The sequence below is a fragment of the Schistocerca serialis genome, chromosome 8, assembly GCF_023864345.2.
Source record: "Schistocerca serialis cubense isolate TAMUIC-IGC-003099 chromosome 8, iqSchSeri2.2, whole genome shotgun sequence".
NCBI lineage: Eukaryota > Metazoa > Arthropoda > Insecta > Orthoptera > Acrididae > Schistocerca > Schistocerca serialis.
The window spans coordinates 415271539-415293032 of NC_064645.1; positions in this window are offsets into that span (position 1 = coordinate 415271539).

Here is a 21494-nt window from a genome sequence, read left to right on the forward strand (position 1 = left end):
GGTTACTTTAAATCAGTTAAATACTTCTTTTTTTTCCGAGACTCGATCTCACGGTGGCCAGTTTGATATCCCGTTTGTCCATTTCTCACTCTTCATTAGGCTTGAAAATTCTGACAAAATTTTTCTTTCAAATCGCTGATTATCTTTTTCGTAATTTCCATGATAAATTTCAATCAAATAAACCCTTTTTTGCAAATTTAGGCGGCACGTTGGTTAATTCGATACCACATTTATCTATTTTCTGCTCTTAGTTGGGCTATAAAAATTCCGAAGAAAATCCGTTGTGTAATTCATAGAGAATCTCGTTTTCGCTCTGCTCAAACTCTTGCCCAACAAAACCATGTCGATCGGCAAAGATTGTTTTTCTACTGCTGGATGTAGTCTGGCAAACTGTTGCCGCATCAGCATCGTTACTCAACGGCTCGATTTGCAGTCAGAAGAAGGAATTATCGGAAGATACCCGTCAGTAATAATAATGACTAAACGCGATGTATAACACTATTGATCCTCAAAACGTCACGGATAGGTTTAAAAGTTCATTGAGAAACACGGTACCTGTTTGTCTTGATTAAGTCTTTCAATTAATTAAACTAACAACTTGATTGCTCCCAGCTGAAGTCTCTCTTTTCTTTTTCATTAACCGATTAACCGTTTTAACTTTGGAAGTTATAGGCGATTACTTGTGACTATTTGAGAAAGCCATACTGTTGGAAACTCATGCTTACAATTCTACTAACGCATACAAAGACGTACACAGACGCATACAGAGCGAGAAAGAGAGAGAGAGAGAGAGAAAAGAGAGAGAGGGGGAAGTGAGAGAGAGGGAGGGAGGGTGAGAGATACCTGCACAGAAGGGGATGAAATGATTTTTCCCGCGCGCATTGCATTCGTGCCCGCTGCATTATGCGCGTCGCCACATGAATTGGTAATTCAGTTCCAGCCCACTGCCTCAAATTACGCGCTGTTGGCCGGGACACGTGGTGAATACAAAGGCACAACCAGCACCGACAAATGTGCCGCCACTGCTTCCCTGTCGACGTTTTGCACGTCAGCCTTGGCTGCAAACTGCACTCTATCACGCGCCGTGCTATTGACGATGCAGCACTGCCACACGGGATCCATCGTACGTTTTAGTTCTTCAGAGGCCCCTCAGTCATCGTCACCCTTAGTTTACTCGAGAACCAAGCAAATTCAGTACGTTTCACATGTTAAAACACTGGACGAAACGGCAGACAAAAAGTCCCAAACTCAGTTCACCGTACAGAATACAGGTCTGAATCTCCAACGAGAAAGAGCATTGACAGTCGGAATAAACAGTTTAACGAAACTGGCTCTCTGTGTAAAGATAAAACCACAGGCTGACCGCGTGTATAGGAGGAGCACGTGGAGCGTATTCGAGAGAGCTTTTAACGTAGACGAATGAAATCAAGTCGTAGAGCGGATAGGGAACTTGTACTACCACAGGCAATAGTCTAGCGCGTACTGACACACAATTCCTTGTACAAACCATACAATTTACAAATGGTACAGGGTTCTTTAAGCAAACAGTATGACTGGATCTGTCGAATTTTGGCACTGTGCTCTCCGAAACATGGAAGAAGATAAATTGCTTCTGCCTTGTGTAATTTTTAGAGATGGAGCTACGTCTCACCAAAGTGGGAAAGTCAATGGGGACAACATTCAGATATGGGTGCTACAAAATCCCCAGGTACCACTCGAACATCGTTGGACAGCCACAGTTTTAATTTTCTTGCGTTGTATGGTTGACAAAGGTTTATAGATCTTTCTTTTTTGGCGACAGTGCTGTTACTTCAGTAACGTATCTCAGAATGCTGCAAAACTGGCTTGCTCCTAAGATGAATGAAGAGCCAGCAGATTACATTTTCCAACAGGATGTAGCTGCAGCCCATTGACATCCGAATGTTCGACGTTTCCTTAATGAAAAACTAGTTCAAATGGCTCTAAGCACTAGGGGTTCAAAAATGGCTCTGAGCACTATGGGACTTAACTTCTAACGTCATGAGTCCCCTAGAAATTATAACTACTTAAACCTAACTAACCTAAGGACATCACACACATCCATGCCCGAGGCAGGATTCGAACCTGCGACCGTAGCGATCGCGCGGTTCCAGACTGTAGCGCCTAGAGCCGCTCGGCCACCCCGGGCGGCCAGCACTAGAGGAGTTAACATCTGAGGTCATCAGTCCCCTAGCCTTAGAACTACTTAAACCTAACTAACCTAAGGATATCACACACATCCATGCCCGAGGCAGGATTCGAACCTGCAACCGCAGCAGCAGCGCGGTTCCGGACTGAAGCGCCTTGAACCGCTCGGCCACAGCGGCCGGTTCCTAAATGAATTTGTACCTCAGCAATGGATAGGTTGCATAGTGCACGAAGATTTAGCACTTCACTTCTGGCTATCGAGATCTCCTGATACAAGAATCTGCGATTATTTCGTGCAGAAGTTACTGATACATGCAGTTTACGTACCACCCCTTCCCATAGATTTGAATGGCCTAAGAAATTGTACCACAGCTGCGGCGAACTCACGGATGCAAGACATTATTTTCTCATCAAGTGAGAGATGAATTCTTCCAGGAGTACTAGTTCTGCAAGGTTCGCAGAAGAGGTTCTGTGAAGTTTGGAAGGTAGGAGACGGGGTATTGGCAGAATTGAAACTGTGGGGTCAGGTCGTGATTCATGATTGGGTAGCTCAGATGTTAGAGCACTTTCCCGCGAAAGGCAACGATCCCGAGTTCGAGTCTCGATCCAGCACACACTCTTAATCTGCCAGGAAGCTTCATACGAGTGCACACTCCGCTGAAGAGTGAAAATCTCATTCTGGAAACATCCCCCAGGCAGTGCCTAAGCCATGTCTCCACAATATCCTTTCTTCCAGGAGTGCTCGTTCTGCAAGGTTCGCAGGAGAGCTTCTGTGAAGTTTGGAAGGTAGGAGACGGGATACTGACAGAACTAAAGCTGTGAGGACGGGGCGTGAGTCGTGCTTTGGTAGCTCAGACGGTAGAGCACTTGCCCGCGAAAGGCAAAGGTACCGACTAAGAGTCTCGGTCCGGCACGGAATCTTAATCTGCCAGGAAGTTTCATATCAGCGAACACTCCTCTGTAGAGTGAAAATCTCATTCTTAAATTCAGCTACCGCCTAAACATTATATGTGCAGCCGGAGGAGAAAGACATATTGCACGTCTGTGAACTTCCATGTATGTTCACGGACTAATCACATTAACGTGACCACTGCCTACGTTCGATTTCAACCTGCAATAACAATTCGGAGACGGCAGGTTTCAGCACTTGCAGTGGAAGGTGTATTATGCGTGTGCACGGAAAATGGTGCAGTCCTTATTTTTAATTTGAACAGTTCTCGGATATCCAACCGGGTAGCGTCGTGAATCTGAACAATATTTCGGCAGACGTACACTCTGTTATCTTCAGGTGGTTCCTCACGAATGCTGTGCTGTTCCTCTCGGCGCCCTATATATACTAGCCGTTACCCCCTCCACTGTTCCTCTCCTGGTGTCTTCGGTGCGGCCGGCGCGGTGGCTACTGGAGGTGGTGGGGGAAGCGGCGCTTGGGTTTGAACTGGGGTCTGCAGTCTCCCTGCTACCGCCGTCGGGGGCGGTCCTCGATCTCTGGGACCGCATCTTTCTCTCCAGTCAGAGTGCAGGGTTCCAAGCCTGACTAAGTTGAAGGCCGCTGTCTTTATAAATTACTTCGTCCTGTAGTCGGATTTTGATGGCCTCTTTAGTAAAGCAGTCCCAGTAGTAGGAGGATTGACAGAGTATTTTTGTTTTTTCATAGTCCATAGTATGGCGACATTGGGGAGACAGTCCGCGCTGTAGAAGAAAGGTGCCGCGAACAGAAGCGCCAGGCCACTAAATCAGTCATGGCTGACGTATAAAGACTGGCCATACTATGGACTATGAAAAAACTAAAATACTCTGTGAATCCTCCTACTTCTGGGACTGCGTTACTGAAGAGGCCTTCGAAATCCGGCTACAGGACGATCTAATTGATAAAGACAGCGGCCTTCAACTTAGTCAGGCTTGGAACCCTGCACTCAGCCTGGAGAGAAAGATGTGGTCCCAGAGATCGAGGACCGCCCCCGACGGTGGCAGCAGGGAGACTTCAGACCCCACTTCAGACCCAGGCGCCGCTTCCCCCACCACCTCCAGTAGCCGCACCGAAGACACCAGGAGAGGAACGGTGGAGGGGTAACGGCTAGTTAGGGCGCCGAGAGGAACAGCACAGCATTCGTGAGGAACCACCTGAAGATGGAAGCGTGTACGTTTGCCGAAATATTGTGGAGAAATTACGACGCTCCGCAGTCGGATACCCGAGAACTGTTCAAATTGGAAATATGCCGGGAAAACTTCAGATCGCAGTGCAGTCCTTGTCGTAATCTGGAAACAGAGCGATTTACCCGAGCTACAAAAGGGCAAGCGTAGAAGTATTTTCAAAACAACGAAGCTTGTAAGCTGTTTGCTTGCCGCCGTGATTAATGTATACCGAGCACGGCAAAATGGCGCTATCCAGAAGTGGCTCCGCGGCAACTGTGATGCCCCACGGGTCAGACGTGAAAGACGGCTGCGGAGATGTGTACAGGCGAATGGACTGTTGAGCAACTTAATCAAAGGGCTACCAACAGCGTATCCCCAACAACCGTTCAGCGAACGTTGCTGCACTACAAGCAGCTGGTTCATCCGTCCTTACTGACTGCTGTTCATCGGCGACAAAGGCTTGAATTTGCGCCCCAGTAACCCCACCAGACGCCCACTGAGTGGCGACAGGTGGCCTTTTCAGATGAATCATATTTTATACTCCTTCGGAAAGGTGCACGTTGGCGTGTGTGGTGTGAAACGGCTTGGGGAATGTCTTCGCGGCAGTCCCCGGGTGATCACGCCATTCTGGAAGGCCCAACGGATCAACACAAGTACGCACCTATCCTTGAGGACTAGGGCACGCCTTCATGTGGTCTGGTTTTCCTCGAGACGATGGCATCTACCAGCAGGACAATGCAACGTGTCATAAACACCACACCGTACGTGCATGGTTTTAACAGCACCAGGATGAGTTGACTGTAGTCCGCTCGCCACCAAACGCCCCACGTTTAAACTCAGTCGAGAAGCTGTGGGACCACTTCCATCAGGCTGCCCACGCCATGTTTCCGCAACGAAGAATTGTAGCTCAGCTGCCCACGACACTGGAGTTCGTATGGCCCCACATATCGGTCGTTACCTTCAAGAACCTCATCAACTCTCTGCCTGTACGTCTCGCAGCGGCCTGAGCTGCAAAACTTGGGATATTCAAGTTTTAGACAGGTGGTCGCACTAACGTTACTGGACGGTGTACGAGGGTCACCCCAAAAGAAATGCACACTATTTTTGTAAAAATACAGTTTTCATTCTGCATGTGCGAAAGTTTTTCAGTGTGCAGATACCTCCTTCCTGCTTGTTTTCAATCTTAGTTCAACCTGTTCCCGTGAGTGGCGCCGTCACAGCATGTCTTCAAGATGGCTGTTACACTTGACGTTAGTCAGAAGCAACGTGCTGTCATAAAATTCCTCTACTGTGAAAACGAGACAGTGGGAAACATCCAGAAGAGGTACAAGAAGGTGTATGGAGATGCTGCTGTCGATCGCATTACAGTTAGTCGGTGGGCAAGCAGGTTACGTGATGAAAGAGGGCACGGCAATATTGAGGATTGTCCTCGCAGCGGCAGCCCTCGTACTGCAAACACTCCAGACAATGTGCAGAGAGTTAACGAATTGGCGACTGCTGAGAGACGCATCACAGTGAAGGAATTGTCCCGCTAGTTGGGATACGGGAAGGAAGTGTTTGCAGAATATTGAAACTTTTGGAACAGTACGATAATTTTGGAGATGAATTTCTTGGAAGAATTGTGACAGGGTATGAAACATGGCTCCATCATTTTTCACCAGAGACGAAGAGGCAATCAATGGAGTGGCATCATGCAAATTCACCCAAGAAAAAAATTATCAAAACCGCACCTTCTGCTGAAAAGTTATGGCTACGGTGTTTTTCGATTCCGAAGGACTCTTGCTTCTGTACATCATGCCAAGTGGAACCACCATAAATTCTGATGCATATGTGACGACACTGAAGAAACTTCATGTTCGGCTGAGTCTTGTTTGACCACATCCGCAAAAGCAGGATGTTTTGCTGTTGCACGACAATGCACGGCCACATGTCAGCCAAAAAACCATGGAAGCGATCACAAAAGTCGGATGGACAACACTGTAACACCCGCCTTACAGTCCTGACCTGGCTCCATGTAACTGTCATCTCTTTGGGAAACTGAAATACTCTCTTCGTGGAACAAGGTTTGAAGATGATGACTCCCTTGTGCACGCTGCCAAACAGTGGCTCCAGCAGGTTGGTCCAGAATTTTACCGTGCGGGTATACAGGCGCTGGTTCCAAGATGGCGTAAGGCAGTTGAGAGGGACAGAAATTATGTGAAGAAATGAAAATATTGTTCCTAAAGGATGTATCTACACACCGTATAACTTTCAAACATGTAGAATAAAAGATGGATTTAAAAAAATAATATGCATTTCTTTTGGAGTGACCCTCGTATATTTAAATGTAATTTACAGAATTAAAATATAACATACAATTCAGGAAAAATAGCCAACGGTCGTTGTGTCCAGCTTCTTGAATTACGATTTTTACTTACCCCAATTAAAAGGACACAACGTTCGCTTTCGTGCGCTGCACAAGGCGAGGAACTGATCAAGACGGTCATTTGAGAGTCCATCGCTGACGTAAGGCATGGCAGTGAAGTGGTGTGTTATGTGCCAGTCAGTTTTGTGGAATCATTGCTGTAAGATACGTCGACGTAAAGACGTGACGGATTATCAGCAAAGAGGTATGTTCAAGAATGAAATTTTCACTCTGCAGTGGAGTGCGCGCTGATGTGGAACTTCCTGGCAGATTAAAACAGTGTGCCGGATTGAGACTCAAACTCGGAATATCGGCCTCTAGCGGGCAAGGGCTCTACCATCTGAGCTACCCAAGCACGACTTACGCCCCGTGCCCACAGCTTCAATTCTGCCAGTACCTCGTCACCTACATTCGAGTCTCGGTCCGGAACACACTCTTAATCCGCCAGGAAGTTTCATATTAGCGCACATCCCACTGCAGAGTTAAAATTTCATTCTGGGAACATCCCACATGCTGGGATTAAGCCGGGTTTCCGCAATGTCATTTCATCCAGAAGTGCTAGCTCTAAAAGGTTCGCAGAAGAGCTTCTGTGAAGTTTGGAAGGTAGGAGACGAGGTACTGGCAGAATTAAGGCTGAGCGGAGGGTTCATGAATCGTGCTTTGGTAACTCAGTCGGTAGAGCATTTGCCTGCAAAAGGCAAAGATTCCGAGTTCGAGTTTCGGTCCGGCACACAGTTTTAATCTGCCAGGAAATTTCAAGAGGTATGATGCTTGAACGTAATGTGACCATATCGTGAATGATATTACTAAAGCTGTTGGTGTATCACAACGGAATATACAATGTTTCCACCAAGTGCAGACATGTAACATTCTCTAAGAACAATGGTCTTAAAAACATGCTGATCAGCCGCAGACGGAAAAGCACAATTCCCCACTGCAAAGGAAACTGCATGTCATCGGCATGTGCAGTCGCGTACCACGCAGAAGTCCGATGGTCTCAGCAGCATCTAAAACTACACGTCTTCAGTGGGCCATACAACACAGCTGGCTGAAGCCACTTTTTACGCTCGGCGAGTAGCACTTTTCCCCTTTTAAAATGATGCATGTCCTGGAATGCCCCAGAGGTAAAATAAGATGTTTGACCCGCAGTGTTTAGAAGGTGTGCTACAGGCTAGAGGAGGTTCTGTTATGCTTTCCCGTTGGTTGTTGTACCGTTACCTCGGCAGCTTAATCAGGTTACCCTGAACGTGAAACAGGATATTTATTTCAACATCCTCGTTGAGCAAGTGTTGTCCTTCCATCTGAGTTTTCATTATCTGTATGAAGTGGACATTGCTCTCTTCCAAGATGACAACAGACCAGTACGTAAATCCGTCCGCGTACGTTCATGGCTTGACGAACATTAAAGCACAGTATCGTACCTCGATGCCCCAGCTAAAGCACCTGGTCTTAACCTCACAGAAAACGCCTGGGGGTGTTTCGACTAGAAGCAGAAACTTAACGATCAGTATCGCTTTAATTAGGTAACTATCCGGGAAGGAGTCGTCAGTTTTCTGACTGGTTTGATGCGCCCGCACACGAAGTGCTCTCCTGTGGCAACCTCTTCATTTCAGAGTAGCACTTGCAACTTATGTCCTCAATTATTTGAGGGAAATATTCCAATATCTGTCATCCACTTCAGTTGCTAGCCTCTACAGCTCCCTCTACTACCGTGGAAGTTATTCCTTGAAGTCACAGCAGATGTCCGACCATCTTGTCCCTTCTTCTTGTCAGTTATTCCCAAAAATCCCTCTCCTTGCTGATTCTGTGATAACATTCTCATTCGTTACCTTTTCAGTCCACCTAATTTTCAACTTTCTTCTGTAGCAATACATCTCATATGCTTTCAGTCTCTACTATTCCAATTTTCCCATAGTCCATGTTCACCATACACATTGCTGTGCTCAAAACGTACCTCATTCAGAAATTTAATCCTCAAAGGTAAGACCTATGTTTGATACTAGTAGACTTCTCTTGACCAGGTATGCCCTTTATCCAGAGCTGATCTGCTTTTTATATCCTCCTCGCTCCATCCATCATCGGTTATTTTTCTGACTAGGCAACAGAATTCCTTAACTTCGTCAGCTCTGTGATCATAAATTCCGACGTCAATTTTTCGCAATTATAATTTCTGCTACTTTTCATTACTTTCGTCTTCCTTCGACTTGCCCTCAGACCACATACTGTACTCATTAGACCATTCCATTAAACATATCCTGTTATTTTTCTGCACTTTCGCTGAGGATAGCAAAGTCATCGGCGAACCATATCATTGATATCCTTTCACCTTCAATTTTAATCCCGTTCTTGATCCTTTCTTCTATTTCCACCCTCTTCGTTATACAGATTGTACAGCAGGGACGGAAGACCTGTACTTATCGTATATTACCCATCGTTCCCTATAGCTTACTCCCATTTTTTTCAGAATTCCGAACATCTTGCACCATTTTACATTGTCGAACACTTTTTCCAGATCGGCGGTTTCTATGAACGTTCCTTGATTTTTCTTCAGTCTTACTTTGGTTATCAAATGTAACGTCAGAATTGCGTCTCTGGTGCCTTTACCTTTCCTACACCAAACTGATCGCCATCTAACAAATCCTCAACTTTCTTTCCCATTCTTTTATATATTATTCTTGTCACCAACTAAGATGCATGAGCTGTTAAGCTGATTGTGCACTAATTCTCGCATTTGTTGGCTCTTGCAATCTGCGAATTTGTGTAGGTGACTTTTTTCGGGAAGCTTGATCATATATCGGCAACCAGACATCAATAAATTACTTCAGTACACTGAAGGACTATGGTGACTCCCTTCTTCGCCACACTGCAGCCGCTACTAAAGCTAAAGGCAGTGCTAAACGTAATTGAAATTATATCACTCTTTCTTCGCTGTTAGTCGCAGTTCTAAAGAGTAAACACGCCCCGATTTTTAGAGTTTTTTCTTTTTACAATGACATTTTAAATCCACTGGCCTGCTCAATATAAAAATTTTCGGTCTACCGCACATAGCTCCGCATGTTTGTCTGTAACAATAAAGGCAGCTATACGCATAGAACATCATATTTATGTGAAATTCCGTCAGAATTTCGCGTTCTTGTGAGTGGTTTTCTTCCCAGAATGTTAATCGTCACAAAGCCGCAGGTTGGTCATTACGAATTGCACGCATGAAAAGACATCTGTGGGCCCAACAGATCGTGCATAGCTAACGGTATGGCGTGATAAGCAGGGTAGCACACAATGGTACGCTCAATTGATAGTTTCCCGATATCGCTTTGTTCCATAGAGACCGCGCTATTGTTGCCGGGCAACACGTACTGCGTGTATTATCTTTACACATACATTCCTGCGATCTCTTCGTGTGTTAACATTGTTTACCGATTGCATGTCCCTCGCAAATGTGTCGCAATGGAATGTCTTTGACAATGACACCAGTCTGTGGCTCAATCATTGAAAATTGCGAGTGGGGTGAGGGGGGGCGGGCGGATATCGTGACGCAAGTTTTTCTTACAGAATTCAGGAGGTCTAGCTCCTACACGTTCCATGATTGGTCGGAGTACTTTTACTTCAGTTGCTTTTCATTTTTATTATTTGAGGAGAAATGTTTAAAATTCAGAGTCATTACTGTTTATTTTTATGTGACTGACTTCCGGATAATTGTCCAGTCCGTACCAGTATGTTGCTCACGTATGTGATATTCAAATAATGTTGTGCTAACAGGGAAATCGACTGTATGCGGCATAGATGTCCATAGGATTGAAACTTTAAACTGTGCTCCCGAACAAGACCCGAAATCGAGACCTTTGCCTTTTGCGGGAAGTGCTCTACCGCCTGAGCTATCGAAGCACGATTCACCATCCGTCTTCACAGTTTTACTTCCACCAGTACCTCATCTCCTACTTTTAAAACTTAGGAAAAGTCTCCAGCGAAACCTGCAGGACTAGCATTCCTGGAAGAAAGGATATTGCGGAGACATAGCTAGCCACAGCCTGCGGGAAGTTCCCACAGTCAAATTTTCACCCTGCACCGGAGTGTGCGTTGACATGCAACTTCTCTGCAGATTAAAACTGCGAGCATATGACCACCAAGACAAAGGTCTCGAGTTCGAGTGTTGGTCCAGACACAGTTTTAATTTGCCAGGAGGTTTCATATCAGCACGCCCTCCGCTGCAGAGTGAAAATTTCATTCCGGGTCGATAGGCCTGTTTGTCACGCGGACAAATTCAACCGAATGCTGAAACACCTCAACAACTCAGGTAAGACTGTTAATACAGCTGCAAAACATAGGTTAGCTAGATCATTCACGCACAGGTCATTCTGCGACACTCTCAGAAGTGTCTGAACTAATGCAACTATATAATGTAATTAAAAATTATCAAACATAGACCCGTACAATTATTCTCAGGCGTGGGTGATTCTAAATCTAATGTTACACAATTTATTTGCATCTCATTGCTAGCCTCTGCACACATTGCACCACGTGCACCCACTACACCACATACCTTTGACTGATATCCGGACCATGACGATACCCAAGGTTATGCATTACATTCTTTGCGTTCTCCTATTTTTCTGCCTGAAAAACTGAGTCATCTTCACAAAATAATGAAAGGGGTATTGAGCTCAGAAAGGTGAAAGGAGACTATCACTTTGCGGAACACATCTCAGACATAGAATTTCCCTGTAACTTGCATTACACAATGAATGTTTTGGAATGACAAAAATGTTCATTCTTAAATCCTTACCAAATTAATCATTCTTACCAGCCCTAACACTTTATACCAATCGTTATTTTTTGTTGTTTAAGTGATCCTTTACTGTACAACATGCACTGTTCGATAGGTATATTTAAACTGACCTTTTAGAATAGTAGGTTTCAGTTATCCCTTTCAATTACTTTGGGCAGTCTGTTGCGCTGTTTGATTGTTGGTAGAAATTCTGTTCATAATTTATACAACATTGTCGGAGAATAGAGACCTGTATTGTCAAAAAATTATTTAACAAGAGTCGTGATCGCAGCCGACATTAACTTCTGACCGATTTCAGTCTTTCGATTACGGACCATCACCAGAGTTTAACTGTAATAACAAAAGTAAAAGGGCTACATTACATAAGGAAGTAAACGATATAAAAGTGTACTCTAAAACGATTCATCATTACTCATCTAGATGACGCCGATGGCGCCTAACCAGCTGTTACTGATAATTACAGTGACTGAGGCCTCCACAGCGGTCAGAAGTTAATATCAGCTGCGATCAAGACGATGTTTAAATAATTTTAAACATTGTTTACGTCAACATTTTCGGTATAAGGATGTTAAATCTGGTTATTGTTCCACAATTATGAAGAGAGCTTGTATGCTGCGTGAGAGTTGTCTGGAATTTTACTCGTGTACATTGAAGAGCAGCAGAAAACTGCCGGCTTTCTCACTGCCTGACGACAACTTACTTCCAGTACAACAACGAGTCTTACGAACAGATCGACGGGGTGGCGATGGGAAGCCCTCTCAGCCCAGCTGTTGCCAATTTATTTATGGAGATCTTAGAACAGCGTGCGTTGCAGACTGCCAGTAAAAAGCCAGCTAAATGGTACCGCTATGTTGATGACACATTTGTAGTGTGGACTCATGGTGAAGAAGAGCTGGATGTCTCCTTGGTGCATCTGAACAGTATTAATCCATAGATACAGTTTACGATGGAGAAAGAGAGCAACAGTCAACTCGGTTTCCTGGATGTGTAGGTAATTAAACGGGTGGATGGGACGCTGGGCCACAAGGTATGTAGAAAGAACACTCACAAGGTTCGATATCTCCACAAGGAATCAAACCATCATCCTAGGCAAAAAAGAGGTGTCATGAAAACCTTGGTGGACAGAGCCAACAAAATCTGCTAGCCAGCTTACTTGCTAGATGAGTTAAATCACTTACGGTCAGCCTTCATCAAAACCAGCAAGGAAATTGATCTATCCCTCCATCAAAGAAGAAAAGAAGCCAGAAGTCAAGAGCAACAACCGTTCATTAATAAAGTCACGGACCGTATTGGGAAAGTTCTGGCCAGGTATATGATCGAAACAATCTTCAGCCCCACCAAGAAGATTAAGGAATATTTAAGAACTGCAAAAGACGCCCGACACCCCCTAGCAACACATAGGGTTTACAAAATTCCATGCAGTTGTGGACAAGTATATACTGGAACAACGAAAAGAAGTGTAAACACCCGCTTAGCCGAACATAAAAGAAACTGTCGCTTAGGACACATCGAAAAATCGGCCATAGCTGAGCATGTTTTTCGAGATGGGAACCACGAAATTAAAAAGGGCAGTAACCGGACGACCTCAGAAGATGTCTCCCGCAGATGGAGACGATACCTTAGGTGGAAATTTTATACATCGACCACGGCCTCTCAGCCCGGAAGTTTCAACTACTCTGACGAAAATTATCCTCTTTTCTTTGTGAATATTGACCCATAAAACTAATATCATGACGAAATCTGACTATCCTTTAGTAATAACGTGACGAAGATCCACGTATAAGCGTAGAGTTAAAGCTGACCCTCTGACGTTGTTGCTGTTTTGTAATGAATAATCTTCTTATCACAGAAACTAACAAGTAACCATACAAATATTTTCAGTGCTACTTCTCACAGATGAAAGAGGTCCAAGGATCATTTTTGGCTTTCGACTGTAATTCACAACATTCTTCTAAAAAAAAAAAAAAAAAAAAAAAAAACTGCAGATCTCTAGTTCACGGCAGAGATTTATCTCCTGGAACATGAAAGGAAACGGCAAGAATATCGTAAGCAGTCTCACACTGTCTAAAAGTCTGCATGACGGGAGAAATATTTCTCGTGGAAATGATGACCATTACTATTACCTGACATCGTCTAATATATCGCAAGTTCTGTGATTATGAATCTCAAGATGGTCAAAAGTGGCTGAAACTGGTTATCTATGCAACAAAACATGCGCTCAGGGCAATAGAATGTTCTAAACGGATACCAGACTCTCAAATAATGACTGTTCTGAAGACACAAGATTACAATCAGATATTTTTATTCCACGATGTATAAGAGCATAGTTATTCAAAGACAAATTTTATAAAAATGCACAGACGGGTCAGCTTGATGAGAGAATGGTGTATAAATAAATGGGAAGTATTTTGTATCACTTTACAAATACTGAAACCCAAACGATACAATTGGTTTACAGGAGACATCGTGATTAATATTACAATAGCCACGTGATAAGTGTAGCACTGTAAGACAAATATGACATCTACAAAGTATTCATAAAATTATGAAAAATAGAAAAAATGTTAGGTCAGTGGTTCCAAGCCAGAGTATAGTTACACTCCGAGGGAAGATATAAAATTTTCTGGAGGTACAAAGGAAAAGCATTCAATTGTGCCTCGATCACGAAACGGAATTATTTTTAAAATGTCATTACTATTATCACAATTTCATAAAAACTTGAATGCTGATTACGTGTTACCAATGATTACATCTTTCTATTTTTTATTTTTTAATGCTAGCGTTAATAGATGAATTAACAACAACCACCTCACAATGGCCACCCATTAGGAACACACTTTGTACTTTGTACCAGTATCTGAAATGGTAAAATTGAGACTTATATGTCATATATCTTTCACATATTTTAAAAATGCTTACTCCGAGCTGTAGGTAGCTTTCGCAATGGAGAGAAATTGCTACTATACTGCTGTAAACCCTGCATTGTATTATTATTATTATTATTATTATTACTATCATTATTAAGGGCTGTTGTCAGACACAACGCGTTTGTAGCTTAAAGTCTTCCAATTTGTGGCAATACAGAAGTAAGGAGTCTAGCAATGAAGTGATACACAAACTGAAGTATGGTACACACATGGTAACGTGGTTGATTCTAAATAGGGTGCAGGCTGTTGGTGAAGCAAGTGTTGCTAGGGAAGGGAGTCGTTCAGAGGAAGTATGTTTTGAAACAAATGGCTACCTGAGTTTGGTTAATTAGCTTTCTTTCCTTAGAAGGAGCTGTATGTAGCATTCGTAATTCACCGTGGAATTCTTCATCATTCTATAAACGAACGTTATTAGGCATAAGCAGTACCAAATGCCAAGTGAGGTGGAGCGCCCGCCGATGTGGCCGAGCGGTTCTAGGCGCTTTAGTCAGGAACCACGCTACCGCTACGGTCGCAGGTTCGAGTCCTTCCTCGGGCATGGATGTGTGTGATGTCCTTATGTTAGGTTTAAGTAGTTCTAAGTTCTATGGGACTGATGACCTCAGATGTTAAGTCCCATAGTGCTCAGAGCCATTTGAACCATTTGAGGTGGAGCAGTGGTTAGTACACTGGACTCGCATTCGGGAGGACGACGATTCAAACAAGCGTCCGGCCATCATGATTTAGATTTTCCACGATTTCCCTAAGTCGCTTGAGGCAAACGCCGGGATGGTTCCCTTGGAAGGGCACGGCGGATTTCCTTCCCCATCATTCCCTTATCCAAGCTAACGACGTCGTTGAAGACAGAACGATAAACACTGATATTCTCCTCCTCCATAAGCAGTACCAAGTGTCTCATTGATTCATTAGCTCGTGCTTAGATACACACGCACAGAAACTACTATTTACCTTTCATCATTTTCTAAAAAAAATGTGTTCAAAGAAATTTCTAGTTCATTATGAAGTTTAGTAACGAACAAAAGTTTATGATGGTAACGGGAGTGGATTCCAATTAATATCTCGTTGTATTTATGGTAATAGTCTCAGAAAGGTTGGAAACCGCTGCATTAGATAAGTGAATAATGTGTTCACCCAGCTCGATTACGAATCAGATACACGCTACAAAGACAACGTAAACTGGCACATACACTCCTGGAAATGGAAAAAAGAACACATTGACACCGGTGTGTCAGACCCACCATACTTGCTCCGGACACTGCGAGAGGGCTGTACAAGCAATGATCACACACACGGCACAGCGGACACACCAGGAACCGCGCTGTTGGCCGTCGAATGGCGCTAGCTGCGCAGCATTTGTGCACCGCCGCCGTCAGTGTCAGCCAGTTTGCCGTGGCATACGGAGATCCATCGCAGTCTTTAACACTGGTAGCATGCCGCGACAGCGTGGACGTGAACCGTATGTGCAGTTGACGGACTTTGAGCGAAGGCGTATAGTGGGCATGCGGGAGGCCGGGTGGACGTACCGCCGAATTGCTCAACACGTGGGGCGTGAGGTCTCCACAGTACATCGATGTTGTCGCCAGTGGTCGGCGGAAGGTGCACGTGCCCGTCGACCTGGGACCGGACCGCAGCGACGCACGGATGCACGCCAAGACCGTAGGATCCTACGCAATGCCGTAGGGGACCGCACCGCCACTTCCCAGCGAATTAGGGACACTGTTGCTCCTGGGGTATCGGCGAGGACCATTCGCAACCGTCTCCATGAAGCTGGGCTACGGTCCCGCACACCGTTAGGCCGTCTTCCCCTCACGCCCCAACATCGTGCAGCCCGCCTCCAGTGGTGTCGCGACAGGCGTGAATGGAGGGACGAATAGAGACGTGTCGTCTTCAGCGATGAGAGTCGCTTCTGCCTTGGTGCCAATGATGGTCGTATGCGTGTTTGGCGCCGTGCAGGTGAGCGCCACAATCAGGACTGCATACGACCGAGGCACACAGGGCCAACACCCGGCATCATGGTGTGGGGAGCGATCTCCTACACTGGCCGTACACCACTGGTGATCGTCGAGGGGACACTGAATAGTGCACGGTACATCCAAACCGTCATCGAACCCATCGTTCTACCATTCCTAGACCGGCAAGGGAACTTGCTGTTCCAACAGGACAATGCACGTCCGCATGTATCCCGTGCCACCCAACGTGCTCTAGAAGGTGTAAGTCAACTACCCTGGCCAGCAAGATCTCCGGATCTGTCCCCCATTGAGCATGTTTGGGACTGGATGAAGCGTCGTCTCACGCGGTCTGCACGTCCAGCACGAACGCTGGTCCAACTGAGGCGCCAGGTGGAAATGGCATGGCAAGCCGTTCCACAGGACTACATCCAGCATCTCTACGATCGTCTCCATGGGAGAATAGCAGCCTGCATTGCTGCGAAAGGTGGATATACACTGTACTAGTGCCGACATTGTGCATGCTCTGTTGCCTGTGTCTATGTGCCTGTGGTTCTGTCAGTGTGATCATGTGATGTATCTGACCCCAGTAATGTGTCAATAAAGTTTCCCCTTCCTGGGACAATGAATTCACGGTGTTCTTATTTCAATTTCCAGGAGTGTATTAATCATAACTGCTGGACCCACTTGCTACTCATGCTGTCTCAGTTCAGACGGGAGCCCTTCGTCCCAATATAGCTCGCCAAGCCCGCATTCACAGAAAATGTTACCTTGTGTTTTCAGCACGGGAGCATAGCGAAATTTTACCCACTGTCCCCATCGCTACTTCACTCATACAAAACCCCAGACTGCATTCCTACATCGCTCCCCTTCCTTCTCAGTATTTTTCAGAGCAGCCACATTTCTTATCACTCCGTAACACGCACAAAAGTGATCGGTTGTACATGAATGCTAAATTGTACAGCTAAAAGGTTGCAAATACCTGATTGGTACAATTAACCTAAGTTTCGACACCTACTAAGGATGCCTTCATCACAATGAAATTTTGAGAAAACGTAAAATTACACTGTGGGAAAGCAATGGTCAGAATTTAGAGCAGCTACGCTCAAGTCAAAACTAAAATAATTAACATTCCATTCTTGTCAAATATACTGAGCTACACATTCTAAGAGGAACCTTATTGTTATGTAGTCTGGACCGAAGAACTTGTCTCTAACGATTTGTGTTGCTTCGCTCCACCGTGGATATCTGCTTTGAAGTATCTCATGTTTGTTGAAGTTCTTCATTCGAATTTCTTGTTTCGTCTTCTTCCGTAAAGAAATTTCAGAAAACTGTTTTTAGTAACTCCACCCTAGTGGCACTGTCATCGGTAGCATTACCATCGCCATCGCCAGTGAAGGTATTGATTGTCCTGGTGTACCCTAAATAGGACCAGAATCCCTTTGAATGTTCATTACATTTCCACGTATCAGTCAAGATGCTCCCTGTTTACTCGGAATTGATTGTTGATAAGAGGTTAGGTATGTTTTCGCAAGCATTTATACCTCGAGTGGGCTCCGGAACTAATTCTTGAAAAACTTTCGGAGAAAGCATTTAGCACAGTTTCTGACGATTTTTTATTCCTACCACCCACTTTCAACATGTATTTTCATCAGCAAATCTAGGTTAGATTGAAATATGACTGGGTTACCTAGTTGAGATGATGATCAAATTTTCTTTGAACCTTTCAGCAACTATATCATCTGAGCCAGGAACTTGGTAGATGTTTTGTAAATAAAACCGCCTTTTCTTGCTGCAACTTAATTTATTTTTCCCAGACGCGTTTCGCCTTTTTCTTGCTGTAAGGCTTCTCCAATGGGATTTATAAGGATATAGTTTTGTTATTTTTAGATTATCAGACAGTTCACTTCGCATGTTTTATGTAATTAAGTAATTATTCACAGTTTGCTGTGATCTGCGTTTCCTCTCATCTGGTCTGGAGGTCGCACTACCACTTTATTTTCGAAACATAAGCACAATGCTATATTCGGAACTTTTCCACACTGTTCACCATGTTTCTCCATCTTTTTTGTTGTGTGGTATTATTCTCTTGCCACTATATATAGCTATTTGTTCGAACACTATGATTTTAACAACGTAAATGTTGTAACTTCGTTTTATATAACTTCATTATGTGTAACTTCATAACGAAGTTACACTATTTACGTTGTTAAAAGCACAGTGTTCGAACACATAGGTATATCTAGCGGCGAAAGAATAATAGTACACCACAAAAAAAGAGAGACATGGTGAACATTGGGAAAATGTCCGGAATACAAAATAATGCTTATGTTTCGAAAACAATGGTGGTAGTGCGACGTCCAGACCAGGTCAGAGGAAAGGGAGATCACAGCAAACTGTGTGTAATTACTTAATTACATAAAAAACTCGACCTGAACTGTATGATAACCTAAAAATAACAATGTGTAGCTATAGATCTCACTGAAGATGCCTTAGAGCAAGAAAAAGGTGAAACGAGTCTGGGAAAAATAAATTAAGCTGCAGCAAGAAAAGGCGGTTTTATCTACAAGACAAGTATTTTTGTGTTTGCTGCGGAGGATGGCCACGCAAACGAACTTAGAATCAATAATTATCATTTTTTCCCCTTATCAAGTATAGCCTCTACTCATACTAACTCACCGGAAGTATCTAATTGAATTTCGCTACAAGATAAACTATTTCTAAAAGAAACGAACACGCAGCCAGAAATTGCATTTAACCTATCCCTCCTGATCATTTTAGGTCTTTTGTAAAAATGTTGGCTGATGTATCTCCGGCTTTACCCAACTTTCAGTACCTACATCGATTTGAGCTTAAGTGCTTCATACGTGCACTTACAGTTCCGTTTCTTTCCCGGCACAGATTGAATTTACTACTGTAATACCTACTGTTCGCAAGTCTACCCTCGTCCTGTGTTCGCACTGAAGCCTTTGAGACTGAAGTCCTTTTTGTTCTTTCTCGAAACCCTCTAATCTAAAAAAACAACCAAGTCCATTCCACACATGGCCCGCTACTTTTGTAGGCGTTTATAGCTTTTAATTGATCCTTGATCCATTAAGTGGAACCCAATACCCCCCCCACCCTATTGCGCAAGTCAAGGAATCTGTAGTCTACATGTTCACAGAAACATCTAAGCCTCTGGTTCAGACCCTTCACTCGCCTCTATAGAAAGGTCTGCAACCGGTCCTGTCGATGCTGCTGCGCATGGTGAGGTCTGCATCTTGTAAGCACGACTGGGAGCCTTTACCACTTAAAAAAGCTGCCGGAAACCAAAGAGAATCTCTTCTGTTCCAAAATGACACACATAATTAGTACCCGCGTCAGCCAACACCTGCAGTTGGTTACAAGCTGTGCTCTTCATGGGATCCGAAAGGAGCAGTTCCACGTTTGGGATGACTCCCCTCGGTATACACACAGAAAGCAAACAGGACTTCTTTCGATCCTTGGCAGCCATACCGCCAAGGGGTCCCATTACACGCCCAACATGCGAGTTTCCTACTGCTGGTAGTAACACAGTCCCTGGATGTCCCAGTCTTACAGCTACTATTAAGATGCAGACGTAACAATAACATCAGCATGTTAATGTTCTCCCTTAATTTCTGTGTAAGCACCTGGCGTTCAATACGTAGATGGTTATCTGTGTCAACTCAAACTGACTGTCGTTAAATCTGAATGAAGAGCCAGCGTTACGCAGTTAATTAGCAACAAGATAAAAATAACGAGCTGAGTTTTGATAGCACAACTGCCTTTGTTACTTGTGTAACGTCAAAGTAGAAACGCAGACATTCCGCAAAGTAAGGACCAACTGGGAGTTAACGTCCTGTGTGACTTGCCTTCTGCCTCGTCTGCTTCCTCTTTGATTCTATGTCTCTCTCTCTCTGTCTCTCGCGCGCGCTTTCTCCCTGTTTCTCTTTCTTCCCTGTTTCTCTCTTCTTCTCTCTGTCTTCATATCTCTCTGTAACTAAAGTCGAACGTCGACGTACTTGAATACACTCGGAACTCCGTTCTTAGCGTTACGACGTTGCCATTACAAGAGACCTCGCGCCATCTGAACTTCTGGAGTCTTCCCCCCGTATGTCAACGAACAATTTAGTGAGCACAAAACTGGGTGACTGTTTGCATGGATTTCGGCTAAAGACTGGTTACCGGCTATTTATGGAAGAATACAGAACTACGCTCATTCGGGTATGTATTATTCCCCACCGCCGTTTACCTTTTAACTTCAAATATCTACTTAGCAAACATTTATCCAGTTTCCTACATTGCTTCCTGTCTTTCATGAGAAACTTCATTTGTTCAGAGCTTCTAAAAAGTTTGCTTCATATTTGAGCAGCTATTATTGGCCCTTGCTTCTTCCTCAACCGCCCGTTATCTCGTTCAAACAATTTTCACAAAAAAATAGACATTTGTGTTGGGAAATGTCTCGCTCAACTTTTTTCTCGACTTTTTGATGCACGTGATTGTTAATCTAGCATTGTCTCGGTGTACAAAGCATCCTACGGACTGAGAACGGTATACTGTATCTACATATAAGTCGTGATTAGATTCATCAGCATTTTATTTTATATTTATCTCTAGGACATTATTCCCTGAATTATCGTAGCATTCGCGAGAAAAGTCAACTGCACACTGTCCGCAGAACCAACATTCAAAGAGAGGGAGGTGGCGAAAAGTGCTGCAGCTACATCAATCCATACGTAGTACGAAACTGTATGTATGATTGTCCGGTCGACATCTCCCCCTAAACCACTAGACTGGTTTTAACCAAACTTGGTACACATATAACTTACTGCTTGGAAAGACCGCTATAGCAGCAAGGACCACCTACCTCTCGGAGGGGGGGACGTGGGGTTGAAAACAAAGCGTAGCTCACGATGCGCAAATTTCTCAGACTATATTCATCCAATACTTGAGGATGAGAGCACTTCGTTACTTGCAACAAACTTTAGACATAATTTCAGACTTCCACGAGACTTCTTTTTTCGGCATTCCCACATTATGATCAAAGGAATAGAAGTTTGTTGCTTAATAAATCTTCGCTGTTTACGCAATAAGCAAAACTGCCACAACAGACATGACGTTTTAATTTACTATTT